This window comes from Amblyraja radiata, chromosome 18 (assembly GCF_010909765.2).
Source record: "Amblyraja radiata isolate CabotCenter1 chromosome 18, sAmbRad1.1.pri, whole genome shotgun sequence".
In the NCBI taxonomy this organism is placed as follows: domain Eukaryota; kingdom Metazoa; phylum Chordata; class Chondrichthyes; order Rajiformes; family Rajidae; genus Amblyraja; species Amblyraja radiata.
The window spans coordinates 7788935-7803091 of NC_045973.1; positions in this window are offsets into that span (position 1 = coordinate 7788935).

The following is a 14157-nucleotide window of genomic DNA, read 5'->3' on the forward strand; positions in this document are numbered from 1 at the left end:
TAGTTTTTTATTGTCACGTGTACCGAGGTACAGTGAAAAGCTTTTATATTGCATGTTATCCAGTCAGCGACCAGACTATACATGATTACATCAGGCCATCCACAGAGTACAGATTCAGGATAAAGGTATTATAAAATACCGATTTAATAAAAATACCTTTGATTTGTTTTGCAATTAACTTGGAATGAAAAATGAGATCTCGTTTTCGAGATATTTGGCCCAAGTTGAAGAATTAATGGGTAAGAAGTGTTTTGAAGTAGAAGCTTGCACTATTAAAATATTCATTCACAATCTATCTTGTCTGGTGTTTAAATCTGGTATCTCTCTGTTTGTCCTTCAGGCCCTTGTTTTACCTCTTGTCTTTAGTCTATTCATTGTCCTTCCTGTGCAGTTATACATGTGGATTCAGCACCTTCTAGTGGGAGCATAAAGAGCTGCACCTATGGTGGGTTCTCACTTGCAATCTGCATGCCTCTTGAGGTCTTTGACAAATTTAGTTTAGTTTAGAGATACAGCGCGGAAACAGGCCCTTCGGCCCACCAAGTCCTCACCGACCAGCGATCCCCGCACATTAACACCAACCTACACACACTGGGGACAATTTACACAAACCCAAGCCAATTAGCCTACAAACCCGTATGTCTTTGGAGTGTGGGAAGAAACCGAAGACCTCGGAGAAATGGGTCACATGGGTCACAGGGAGAATGCACTAACTACGTACAGACAGCACCCATAGTCGGGATCGAACCTGGGTCTCTGGCGCTGCAAGAGCTGTAAGGCAGCAACTCTACCGCTGCACACCGTGCCATCCTAAATCCAAGTTCCCTGATAAATCCTTATTAATAAATGTGTTCCACAAAAATTCAGCCATTTTGTGTTTTGCTTTTACTGAATGTTATTGCAATCAATATATTAATGTTTCGTAGTATGTGTAGGAAGAAAGGTCTTGACCCGAAACCTCACCCATTCCTTCTCCAGAGTTGCTGCCTGTCCTTAGCTGAGTTACTCCATCTTTTTGTGTCTATGGTAAATTATTTGAGGGGGAATTATGTTTATGTATGATTTGATTTGACCAGAAAATTGATTTATAGACTAGGTATATAACAACACAAAGAAACATTTGTAAGTAGGAAGGAGTTGCAGATGCTGGTTTACGCAAAAATGGGCAGAACAAAATGCTGGAGTACGTTAGCGGGTCAGGCAGCATCTTTGGAGAATGATGCTGCTTGACCCGCTATATTACTACAGCATTTTGTGTCCATCTTCAAGAAAAATGAGTTGTTGGGTTTTCTGACTAAAATAATGCTCTAGCATAAATGTAGAGAACAGGTTAATTCATTTTCCAGTAACGCCTTGCTATTTATGAAGAGAAGAGAGACAAAATGCTGGAGTAACTCAACGGGGCAGGCAGCATCTCTGGAGAGAAGGAATGGGTGACATTTCGGGTCGTGACCCTTCTTCAGATCAGCATCTGTAGTTCCTTTCCACACATAAGTTACATGAGTATGTTTCCAATTTCAAGAACATTTCAGGTGGAGGCTTGTATCCGCTCATGTGAGAAAAGTACTTTTTTTTTTTTTAAAAGCATCAATTTTGTTTTGTTATTTGAGTGCTCAGGAGGTGGTCTGAGCATGGAATTGAAGCACAGCTCTGTGTAACACGGATGCAGGTGAGAGGCCAGTTTGTTAAATCTTTTATGCAGTGGATGTTTGTGGATGTTTGATACAAAGCTTGAATGTCAAGTCTTCCTGAATGTCAAACTGAATATTTGTTGATTCATCCAGAGAAAACCACATGAAATATCAGTTAAAAACCCAAAGCTACAGTTTATATTACAAAAGTATAGGATGTTTTGAATTAATTGGCTTTCGCTTTTATGATTTTATCCTTATGGTGTTACCATTAAAAATAAAATAATATAATATAATATAATATAATATAATTAATATAATATAATATAATATAATAGAATAGAATAGAATAGAATAGAATAGAATATCATAGAATATCATTGAATATAGGTGCAGGAGGAGGCTATTTGGCCCTTCGAGCCTGCACCGCATATTATATGTTATAATTAAACATAATATAACACAATATAATGTAATATAAACATAATATAAAAATAATATTATATAACATTATATAATAAAATACAATATAATATAATATAATATAATATAATATAATATAATATAATATAATATAATATAATATAATATAATATAGTAGAATGTAATTAACATAACACAACATAATATAACACAATATAACATAATCTAAACATAATATATATATATAATCTAAATATAATATAATAGTAATATAGTATTAACATTAATATATATATGTGACCAAATAATTAAGGTTCCACTTTTTGCCTTTCATTTTTATATATTGTAATTGTCTTGAATAACTCTTGTCATTGTTTGGGGTCAAATGTTTGAAAATTTACAAAAGGTTTATGTAATTTCTTTAAAATGGGATGAGAGTTTATTAAATGACACAATAATCCAAATTCAACTCGAAGGATTGATTTAATTTGACTTTACATTATTTTACCCCAAAGCTAGAAATAAATAACTATGCCTGTTTTGGAAGTATTCACAAAGTCTTTTGCACTGGGTGACAGAGAATAAGTGTGGACAAATGTTTTTTTTCTTGGTATGATTCAAATCAATTTGCATCTATTGCAATTCCTATGAGGCAATTTCATTTTTCTATCTTTGGCACCCTTGTCTTGCTCTGTAAATCATCCTGGCAGGCTGTACTAATTTATGGGCAAGTTGTTATTCAGCTTTTCAGAACCGCTGGGAAAGTGGATTAAGATGATCCAAACTCATCGTAATTATGGATCTTTACTGCCTCTCACAAGATAAAACTTGCATTCCCTCATTTCGCTTCAGAAACCGGTTGCAGACGTGAAAAATAACCGTTGAACGCTACATAATACCATAATCGTCGAGGAACAGCGAGAAAGAAAAATGGGATATTGCAAACCTTCTCCTGGTAAGGGGCCTGAGCAATTGAAGGCACATCACACTCTTATGTGCAAAACGTTAGTAATTGCGAGCCTTTGCTGGAGGTTGGGATCATGGCTGTCAACGTGCCATTGGCTTGTAGACATCTGCACAACATTTTTCATCTGGAAATCATAAAACTCTTGTACTTTAATCTGACCAATGAGAGGACAACTAAGTAATTATTTTGCCACTTGCGTAGACAAAGGAATCTGGGGCTACATCTTCACAATGAAATGTTGTCCCAAAGGCTTCCAGAGTACGTGCTCACTCATTCTGCTCCCCACAAGTTTATTGCAGGCTTTGTTATTAACTAGTGGGGTCATATTCAGTACAGACTTAGCAGTAAAGACTTCTGAAGAAAGTGAACGTTCACTGAGCAACCATCTGATTTAAAAGGTTACAACAACACTCTTTAGGACATTTTTAATAATTCCATATGGACCTGTGAGTGTATAAGCATACTTGGCACACACTACAGGCAGATGGCCACAGTATTATCAGACCCAGCACATGCTTTAATGAGTCTATTTCCATTCATGACGGTGAAATGTTGGAGGTTTTTTGTGTTTTTTTCCCTTTTCTTTTATCACACTAAAGCCCCATAAATGTCCTAAAGGTAGGTTCTTGTTATGATTGTATTCCAGCTGGGATGTGGTTTTGTCAGAAATGTTTAACAGGAGAATCATTTTATATGTAATTTTTCAACCAGAATCAATGTCGTTTCTCAGTCCAGTTCACAACAGCTGAAGCGCAAAGCAAATGCTGTGCGCAGCGGTTTGGTGCAGCTGTTTGATAACTACATCAACCATCGCTCGTAAGCTTCTAGAACAACTCGCTGATGAATTCTGAAATAGACAATAGACAATAGACAATAGGTGCAGGAGTAGGCCATTTGGCCCTTCGAGCCAGCACCGCCATTCAATGTGATCAAGGCCGATCATCCCCAATCAGTACCCCGTTCCTGCCTTCTCCCCATATCCCCTGACTCTGCTATTTTTAAGAGCCCTATCTATCTCTCTCTTTAAAGCATCCAGAGAAACGGCCTCCACAGCCCTCTGAGCACACTCACCACTCTCTGTGAGAAAAAGTGTTTCCTCGTCTCCGTCCCATGATAAAGCTCCACTGTAATGCTTTGTTATATTTCACACTTGGTTTTGAGAAGATTGAAGAAGGGTCCCGACCTGAAACGTCACCCAATCCTTCTCTCCAGAGATGCCGCCTGTCCCGCTGAGTTACTCCAGCATTTTGTGCCTAGAGTCAGAAGACAACTTGCCCATCGGCATTTTTTTGGAGAGCTTTCTTGATCTCGCTAGAATTACAGAATAGGGGAAACAGGCCCTTTGCCCTTTGAGTCTGTGCTGATCAGCAGTCACCCTGTAGACCTCTACACATGGGACCATTTGCTGAAGCCAAATTAACCTACAAACCTGTACGTCTTTGGAGTGTGCGCGAGGAAACCGGAGCACCTGGAGAAAACCCACGTGGTCACAGGGTGAACGTACAAACTCTGTGCAGCCAACACCCGTAGTCAGGATCAAACCTGTGTCTTTGGCGCTGTGAGGAAGCAACTCTACACCAGCGCCACCGTGTCACCCTTGGTGGCAGAATCACCAAAAATTGTCAACTTTTCCATTTGGTAAAGACAACAGGATGCTTTGATCGATGTGTCCAATTTTGGAAAATCTGTCCATAGAAACATAGCAACATAGAAAAATAGATGCAGGAGTAGGCCATTCGGCCATTCGAGCCAGCACCGCCATTCAATGTGATCATGGCTGATCATCCCCAATCAGTACCCCGTTCCTGCCTTCTCCCCATATCCCCTGATTCTGCTATTTTTAAGAGCCCTATCTAGCTCTCTCTTGAAAGAATCCAGAGAACCTGCCTCCAACGCCCTCTGAGGCAGAGAATTCCACAGACTCACCACTCTCTGTGAGAAAAAGTGTTTCATTGTCTCCGTTCTAAATGGCTTACTCTTTATTCTTAAACTGTGTGGCCCCCTGGTTCTGGACTCCCCCAACATCGGGAACATGTTTCCTGCCTCTAGCGTGTCTAAATCTTTGGTATGAGCCCACATCTGCAGTGCTTTCTTTCTGCTAACGTCGAGATCTGCCTAAATAAAGTCAGGCGTGGAGATGCAAGTTGATGGATCTAATATTGCTGCTCTAATGTTGGCCTTTTTGACTTTGCCTCAATCAATGCTGTTTAAAAATAAATCTGGATTTGAACAGTCCTGAAAAAATCATCTCTGAGCAGATAATTAGTGAACGAGTGGTGTTTGATCAGCACTCGTTCACTAATCAGCCTTAGTAATTTGGTCGCCTTGATGGGATGATAATTGGCTAGCTTTGTCATTTTTGTGGACAACTTTAACTTTGATCACTGAAACAATGGATCTTAGAAAATAGGTGCAGGAGTAGGGCATTCGGCCCTTCAAGCCAGCCCCCCCATTCAATATGATCATGGCTGATCATCTAAAATCAGTACCCCGTTCCTGCTTTTTTCCCCCATATCCCTTGATTACGTTAGCCCTAGGAGCTATATCTAACTCTCTCTTGAATAATCCAGTGAATTGGCCTCCACTGTCTTCCATGGCAGAGAATTCCACAGATTCGCAACTCTCTGGGTGAAAAAGTTTTTCTTCATCTCAGCCCTTATTCTTAAACTGTGACCCCTGGTTCTGGACACCCCCAAAATCGGGAACATTTTTCCTGCATCTAGCCTGCCCAACCCCTTAGGAATTTTATATGTTTCTATATGGATCGATGTGGAACAAGTTAAAGGAATCAAGAACCAGAGGACATGGGGTTAAGGTGAGAGGAGGAAAAAACTAAGAGGAATCTGAGGGGCAACTTTTTCCCACAGAGAAGGTTGTGGATATATGGAATGAGGTAGTTGAGGCAGCATTTAAAAGACAGTTTGACAGATACATGGTTAGGAAAGATTTAGAGGGATATGGGCCAAACGCGGGCAGTGTGGATGGAACACCTTGGTTGGCATGGACAAGTTGGGCCGAAGGGTTTGTTTCCATGCTGTATGACTCTAGGTAAACACAGATTAAAAAAAAACATTATGTGGTGAGGTAACTTTAAGGCGGAGTCTGACGGATTCCTGATAGTAAGGGTGTCAGGGGATATGGGGAGTAGCAGGAGAATGGGGTTGAGGGAGAAAGATAGATCAGCCATGATGGACTGACAGAGTAGACTTGATGGGCCGAATGGCCTAATTCTGCTCTGAGAATTTATGAACATATGAACTCAGTGGGTCGGGCAGCATTTCTAGAGAACATGGATAGATGAAGTTTCGGGTCACAACTCTTCTTCAGACTGACATTTCGGGTTGGGTACCTTCTTCAGAAGAAGGGTCTCGACCTGAAACGTCACCTATCCATGCCCTCCAGAGATGCTGCTGAGTTACATCAGTACTTTGAGTTTTCCTTTTGTAAACCAACATCTGCAGTTCCTTGTGTCTAAGCAAGAACAGGGTTTGACATTAATATCCCTAAGCACATTTCTAAGTGTAGATTGTCAGAAAGCTTTCCTTAAAAAATGCATTGCTTATAGCAGATTCCCGGGGCCAAGTTTTTAAGGTATAAGAAATTGAGACGCAGTTTAATAAAGCAGCAACTGTGATGAATAGTGGATGCAAATCTACAATTCAAACTGAAAATTGCCTTGTGCTTGTAGGCACAATAAAACAACACCAGTAATGGAAAGTGTATATATTGTTGCTATGGACATAATCAAGTAGTTATGATGTGCGTTTATAATTGAACACTTGAGAGTCACAACATGTGCTACAACGCAATCTAGTTTTACATATTCATATGCAGGGTTATATTCAGGAGCAGCACGGTGGCGCAGCGGTAGAGTAGTTGCCTTACAACGCTTACAGCACCAGAGGCCCAGTTTCGATCCTGACTACGGGTGCTTGTCTGTACGGAGTTTGTACGTTCTCCCCGTGACCGTGTGGGTTTTCTCCAGAAACCTTCAGTTTCTTCCCACACTCCAAAGACGTTTAGGTTAATTGGCTTGGTATAAATGTATATTGTCCCTAGTGTGTGTAGGATAGTTTTAATACGGGGGGATCGGTGGTCGGTGCAGACTCGGCGGACCAAAGGGCCTGTTTCCGCGCTGTATCTCTAAAACAAAATTACAAAATTGCAGCATTAGTGCCGATGTGTACATGTGAATTTAATTTAGCATCAGGGTTCTGTTTTGAGATCGGATTGTCTGTATGGTAAAGACTTGAATAATGAGAATTCTTGCTCAATGCCAAAGGATAATAAATGATTGCTGTTGGCCATTGTCTTGTACATCACAACTTTTGTTTGTTTGCTCAAAAATCACTAAATGACGGCATTTGATTTAATTGTCTCCCCTGCTAGACATAAATGATCTTTCGATTAGTTTGGTACAGTTGTGAAGCCATCTATTGCGAAATACATTTATCATGGGATTATTCACTCAAGGAACATCGGCTCCATGATAGTTTAGAGATACTGCGTGGAAACAGGCCCTTCGACGCACCGAGTCCGCGCCGACCAGTGATCCCCGCACACTAACACTATCCGACACACACTTGGGACAATTTACATTTATACCAAGCCATTTAACCTACAAACCTGAATGTCTTTGAAGTGTGGGAGGAAAATGGAGATCCCGGAGAAAACCCAGGCAGGTCACGGGGAGAACGTACAGACTCCGTACAGACAGCACCCGTAGTCAGGATCGAACCCGGGTCCTCGGCGCTGCAAGGCAGTAACTCTACCGCTGCGCCACCGGTAATGAAGGAAACAGGTAGCCACAACTGCTAATAAAAAATGCCCATTGCAATTGCAGACACAGTTAGGTCTTAAAGAGGCCATGCAATGTTCACATGTGCGGAGTTCTCTGTTTTCTGAATTCAATTAAAATATTGTATCCACTGTTTATAATCCACATCTTCTCATTTTGTTCAAATTAAACGCTGACTTAATGAATGTAGAGATGAGGAACTGCAGATGCTGGTTTACACAAAAGAACACAAAGTGCTGGAGTAACTCAGCAGATCAGGCAGCTTCTCATGAGAACATGGATAGATGATGTTCTGGGTCGGGACCCTTCTTCAGACTGAATAAATGTTGTCTGTTATATTTAAGAGGGAGTTAGATGTGGCCCTTGTGGCTAAGGGGATCAGAGGGTATGGAGAGAAGGCAGGTACGGGATACTGAGTTGGATGATCAGCCATGATCATATTGAATGGCGGTGCAGGCTCGAAGGGCCGAATGGCCTACTCCTGCACCTAATTTCTATGTTTCTATGTTTCTATGTTTTGGAATTGAATTTCAGAGGCATTTAGTTTGTTATATTCAACACATAAAGGAAGTACATAAATAATGTATTACATTTTACAGCAATATTTTGTAAAAGAACATTTGGAGAAGGAATAAACCACCTGACCATTTGAGCAAGCATTGCAATTCATTAAGATCATGGCTAATATTTTATTCCACTCCCATTTTCCGGCACTATCTCCAAGTCCCTATATTCTCTTAATCTTCAGCAATTTATTGACCTCTGTTTTGAATGATCAGAACATGCAACAGTATGAACATGATGTCAAGTGAAACTCATCCCCTCCATGTGATCCATAGCGGGGCAGGCTCGAAGGGCCGAATGGCCTCCTCCTGCACCTATTTTCTATATCCTTCCATTACCTGCACATTCATGTGCCTATTCAAAAGCCTCTATCATAAGATCATACGAGATAGGAATAGAATTAGGCCATTCGGGCCATCAGTGCTACTCCGCCATTCAATCGTGGCTGATCTACCTCTCCCTCCTAACCCCATTCTCCTGCCTTCTCCCCATAACCTCTGACACCCATACTAATCAAGAATCTATCTATCTCTGCCTTAATAATATCCACTGACATTGCCTCCACAGCCTTCTGTGGCAAAGAATTCTACAGATTCACCACCTATGTGCCAGCATTGTACCTGCCTCCACCACTACCCCTGGCAGTGTGTTCCAGACACCCACCAACCACTCTGTGCGTGTACCTGTCCTGTCTAGGACTTGGCCCGGGAGCTCAAGGTGGCGCTCATGGTCACGGGGTTTAGCCTGAATGGCCAAATGCTGCTCCTATAACCTTTGAACTTATGACCCAAAACTTCACCCCCATTATCCTGTTTATCTAGAGCCGTTGAGTTACTTCAGCACTCTGTGTCTATCTTAGATCTGACAACTGACACTTTGATATGAGTAGGAAGGAACTGCAGATGCTGCTTTAAACCGAAGATAGACACAAAAAGCTGAAGTAATTCGGCGGGTCATGCAGCATCTCTGGAGACAAGGAATAGGTGATGTTTCGGGTTGAGACCCTTCTCGCAGTCTGAGGAAGGGCCTTGATCTGAAACGTCACCTATTCATTTTCTCCAGAGATGCTGCCTGGCCCGCTGTGTTACTCCAGCTTTTCTTTGACACTTTGATATGTAAGGGTTGAGTTAAAACAAAACTGGTTAAAGTTCAAATTGAAAAAAAAAAGATGAATGGAAATGTTACATTGCTGCTTTGACTTTTTCTGCAGTTGTAATAATAATAATAATACATTTTATTTTTGGGCGCCTTTCAGAAATCTCAAGGACACCTTACAGAGATTAACAAGTATAATAAAACATATAATCGGAATAAAATAAATAAAAGACATCACAGAAACACAAATTAAAAACAAAATTCAGTCCAAAAACAGAAAAATCAAAAACACAATGTGAAGAGAGAGCAGCGGCAGCTAAAGCGCGCCAGCGTCCACTCTCCCTTCCGACAGCCATCTTGGACACAGACTAACAGATTTACTTACAGACAAAAAATCATCCCCCCACAATGGTTACCACTGTGGGGGAAGGCACAAAGTCCAGTCCCCACCCCCAGTTCACCCAAAGTCAGGCTTATTGAGGCCACCGTAATTGCCTCTACGGAGGCCCGATGTTCCTGGCCGTTCTCACTGGGTGGTGTTGACCCGACGTCGGGAGAGTCCATTCAGCGGCTGGGCCACCTGGAACGGCCGCTTCCTGACTGGGGACCGCGGCTTCCGAAGCCGACAAGGCCGCGCCGGTTTGGAGCTCCCGGGCTCCCGATGTTAGAGTCGGCGCCGCCCTCTCCGCTCCGCAGACCCGCAGTCCGGAGGTGTTGATCTCGGCGGTCACATCTCACCGGAGCTCCAGCGCGTTGATCCAGCGCGGCGACCCAGGCAAGGCATCACCCGCTCCGCGATAGCGCCCCAGCGCTGTGCCGCCACCGAAGCCGAGGTGCTGGGCGGTCCCCGCCAGGAAACGGTGCTCCAAGCCCGCTGGTAGGCGACGAGGACGGGTCGACGGGCAGCCCGGAGAAAAACTGCCTCACCGACCAGGTAGGGACCTAGAAGTAGAATTGCCCCCTACCCCCCCCATTAAAAAGTCCATATCTCCAACGGACGAAACACAGGACTAACTCAAAACTTCAAAAAAAAAGCGAATTAAACGGACGGCTGCTGGTTAGCAGCCGTTCCCCAAGATGTTCCCCAAGTTGTAGACTTCATGATTAGATATGTTCCATTCTGGAAGTGTCTTTTAGGGAGAGAATAATTCACTGGTGTCTGCTTCCAGCTGCAGGTAGTGGTGTCTGGGGAATTGATCACAGCTGTATTCCCAGTCCCATTGCACCAGGCAATAGTGTGGAACACTTCAGATAATCAAAATGTTCATCCCAAGGCTAATCCATCTCACTGATATTTCTCTCCTCTTAGGACCCCTCCCCGGCTTTGGGTCGGTGTAATAGGATTCTGCAAAATATTAACAAATACAACCACCGAGCATCTTCACTGATCACCATCCTTGCTGCAGAATTTCAAAAAACAAACTATTCTGCCGACTCTTGCCGGCCGAGAACATAGGAATGGATAACATTATGATTATGATAACGGAGCCTTTTTATGTAGGATTAATAGAGTGCCTCAAGGATGTTGATCATGGTGGCGCAGCAATAAAGTTGCTGCCTTACAGCGCCAGAGTTCCAGGTTCGATCCTGACTACGGGTGCTGACCGTACGGAGATTGCACATTCTCTCCGTGACCTGCGTGGGTTTTCTCCGGGTGCTCCGGTTTCCTCCCACGCTCCAAAGCTATAGAGGTTTGTAGATTAATTGGCTTCGGTAAAATTGTCCCTAGTGTGTAGGATAAGTGCTGGTGTACGGGGATCGCTGGTCAGCGCGGACACGATGGGCCAAAGGGCTCGCTGTAAGTCAATAAAAAGATCCATGAAGTAGTTTATCTTTCTATATTATCTGTCGCTGAGAGAAAGGTTAAGTGAGAATTGCAAATTGAACAATTAGGAGAAACTATATGGAAAACAAAATTGTCATAGATCAGTCCCAACTCTAATAAGTTGTGAAAAGACCAATGATGTTACAAACACAGTTTTATTAGAACCCATAATATTTGGATCCCTGTTCAAGTTTACTGAGAACTCACAAGGCAAAGATAGACACAAAAAGCTGGAGTAACTCAGCGGGACAGGCAGCATCTGTGGAGCGAAGGAATGGGCGACGTTTCTGATCGAGACCCCAGAGTTACTCCAGCTTGTTGAACGAATGGAACGGCTGGGCTTGTATGCTCTGGAATTTAGAAGGATGAGAGGGTATCTTATTGAAATATATAAGATTATTAAGGGATTGGAGACGCTAGAGGCCGGGAAACATGTTCCCGATATTGGGAGAGTCCAGAACCAGGGGCCACAGTTTAAGAATAAGGATTAGGCCATTTAGAACGGAGATGAGGAAAAACTTTTTCACCCAGAGAGTTGTGAATCTGTGGAATTCTCTGCCTGAGAAGGCAGTGGAGGCCGATTCTCTGGATGCTTTCAAGAGAGAGTTAGATAGAGCTCTTAAAGATAGCGGAGTCAGGGGATATGGTGAGAAGGCAGGAACTGGGTACTGAATGTTGATGATCAGCCATGATCACATTAAACGGCGGTGCTGGCTGGTAGGGGCAAATGGCCTACTCCTGCACCTATTGTCTATTGTTTATTGTCTATTTTTGTGTCTATCTTCGGTTTAAGCCAGCACCTGCAGTTCCTTCTTACACAAGGCAAATTGGCACAAAGGATCACTGCTGGACAAAGATGATGTATGACCTTCCACGTTAAGAAACAATTATAAGGCAACATCTGTCAGCAGGAATAGGGTGTCAGCTGGCATTAGGAGGCGGAGCATACAACTTTACTCTCTGTCACCACCTGTTTCTCAGGCACACTTAATGTTCGAAAGCAACTGGATGTCAATTCATTTGCTAACATCGCTCAAATCATGTTTGCCATTTTACACCAACTGTGTAAGAATGAGTTAGTGTTGAACAATAACCAGTTTTGAGATCGGTTGCCTTCATCATTCCACAATTTCAAACTAGTCTAAGGGCAGCACAGTGGCGCAGCGGTAGAGTTGCTGACTTACAGCGCCGGAGACCCAGGTTCGATCCTGACTCCGGGTGCTGTCTGGACGGAGTTTGCACTGTGACCCGCGTGGGTTTTTTTTCCGGGTGCTCCGGTTTCCTCCCAACACTCCAAAGGCGTACAGATTTGTAGGTTAATTTGCTTCTGTAAATTCAGATCGAGACGATTCAGATGAGAAAAACATTTTTCACACAGAGAGTGGTGAATCTCTAGAACTCTCTGCCACAAAAGGTAGTTGAGGCCAGTTCATTGGCTATATTTAAGAGGGAGTTAGATGTGGCCCTTGTGGCTAAAGGGATCAGGGGATATGGAGAGAAGGCAGGTACAGGATACTGAGTTGGATGATCAGCCATGATCATATTGAATGGCGGTGCAGGCTAGAAGGACCGAATGGCCTACTCCTGCACCTATTTTCCATGTTTCTTTGTTTCTATGTAAATCGTAAATTGGAAATTTGTAAATTGTCCCTCATGTGTAGGATAGTGCTAGTGCGCGGGGTGATCGCTGGTCGGCATGGACCTGGTGGTGCGATGGGCCTGTTTCTGCGCTGAATCTCTAAATTCCAAAGTCTAAAGTCTATTCTGCATTCTGATTGAGACTTAATTAATTTCTGAAAGATGTCCTTCTGAGACAAAATTAAAATCATGCTATTTTAATTCAGGGTGTGTGTTAGATGGGTGGTAACCATACCCCTCGCTTGTATCCACCTATCACTTGCCAAGCTTTGCCTCACCCCCCCCAACTCTTTTCCAGCTTTCTTCCCCCTACTACAATCAGTCCGAAGAAGGGTCCTGACCTGAAACATCGCCTTTCCATTGCCTCCACAGATGCCTCCTGACCTGTTGAGTTACTCCAGCACTCTGTGTTTTGCACAAGATCTGCAATTCCTTGCATCTCCAAAGGCAATTACGTTTGAGCAATAGGATGAAGCCCCACCCCACATGTTACTTAACAACATCCTTCATTGCCTGCATGTTTATTTGGGATTTAGTTGAAGAAAACTCCCTGATCCCTGCGGTCCTGAACTCTGTGGCCTCCAGGCTTGTTGTTTGCCTTTCTAATTACTGAGGTGAAGGTTGTTCCAATTTCTAAAACAATGTTGGCAGTTTAATAATGGTTCCACGGGGTCTTTAGTGTTAGAGAGGGGAGAGGGGGGAGTGGACACAGCCTTCAGGGGAGGCAGGATGAGGGGGAGGTAAGAGCTTGGGCCAGGAAGGCCCGTTCTACCTCCAGCCCCCGGCAGTCTGAGCAGCAGAGAAGAGGAGGCAGAGCAGTTTAGAAGTTCTTGTGCAGGCACGGACTTGTTATTTTCAGGCCCCAACATCCTTAGCAGCTAGTGACAGGGAGACAGGACCTGGTGGAGCCGCCATTTTGAGAGGGGCTGCTTTTGAAGCTGAAAGGCTGTTAGTATTTCTAATTTTACTTCGGAGTCACGTGAGTGACTACGTGAAGAACCCGCTCAGTGCGCAGGCGCGGCATACTTCCAAGCAGCGGTGTGGAATCACAGATAGACACAGTTATTTGAAGTAAACATAGTAAAGATAAGGAGACATCAATTTATTAGTTTGATCCATATAATGAGGGTGGGAGCGGAGGGCACGTAATCCCTCATCGTAACTCCTCATAAAATACAGATCAAACTTCAAACTGGTAAGTTCTCGTTTAATCTTA